Consider the following 1,055-nt stretch of genomic DNA (forward strand, 5'->3'; position numbering starts at 1 on the left):
AGTATACTCCATTGATTCCATTGTTACAGTAGCTGTGGGGTATATGCTTGATGATGAAAGCACAGTAGTGACAGTATTAATATGTGTACTACTGATTGTTGAAGTAGCTGTATTTGTGAAAGGCTCTATATGATATTGGGAATAAATTTACTACCAAATAAAATCTTACCTACTACAACTGAGATGAGTGGATAGTCATTGGTATCTAATGCAATTAACTCATTGTTGTTCCCCAGTCTGTAATTGTGTGGTCCATTGTATTGTTGATAGAACATATAATTTGGAGCATTACTTTCAATCATCAGTATATCACCATGTTGTACTGTTATCTCATTGCTCATTGTAAAATTATATAAAAGAGGAGATATACTAACAGCATTATTAGCACTAGTGTTTAATGTTGCTGCTTTAGGCTGCGTTTACACAGCAACGCAAAACGTATCGTTTTTAAAACGATACACTTTGAACACCGTTTTCGTTTCCATAGAGTCCTATCAAGATTCTATCACGTTTTCAATCGTTTCTGTGTAAACAGAAGCATAAAACAGGCACAAAACTGAACGGATTGCATCGTTTTCGTTGCCGTGTAAACGCAGCCTTAGTAGTGAGATTATCTGAATGTCTTATCATATAGGCGATAGCCTATAGATAGGTTGCAGTAGGCGTGGCCAATCATTACGTCCGCCATGTTGGAGTACAACTCGGAGTACAAGTGCAATAATAATGTCATGACTTTTGTTAACAATTAGCTTTTTAGGAGCTAATGAGCTGGAACAGAAACGCTGATTGATTGACCTGGGTAGCTGCGGCAGTGAGAGAAAAAAAAGAAGTGGATGAAGCAATAGTTGACCACTCTGTGACACCTGAAGACCTGAAACTGACTAGACTACTTAGTACTGCAATGACTTTCACACACAACAAATGCACATTTATTTCTGTTTTGGTTTTGAAAGAGGAGCCTGGGAACTGTATAAAAGTAGAGCTAGCGAGCGAGAATATGGGAGTGACTAGTTATGTTTAGACTCTAATAGTTAGTTAATTAGTAGTGACTAGTG

General features: G+C 37.3%; 1 long non-coding RNA gene across 1 annotated transcript; it reads left to right on the top strand.

Annotated features, from left to right (window-relative positions):
• The first annotated feature begins 630 nt into the window (after positions 1-630).
• LOC109590449 (uncharacterized) lies at positions 631-971 on the top strand. The gene is made up of 2 exons (XR_002189322.1): positions 631-712; positions 758-971. It is a non-coding gene; the product is annotated as an uncharacterized LOC109590449 (long non-coding RNA).
• The last annotated feature ends 84 nt before the right edge of the window (positions 972-1,055 follow it).

The sequence above is a fragment of the Amphimedon queenslandica genome, unplaced genomic scaffold (assembly GCF_000090795.2).
Source record: "Amphimedon queenslandica unplaced genomic scaffold, v1.1 AMPQUscaffold_10000, whole genome shotgun sequence".
Taxonomy (NCBI): Eukaryota; Metazoa; Porifera; class Demospongiae; order Haplosclerida; family Niphatidae; genus Amphimedon; species Amphimedon queenslandica.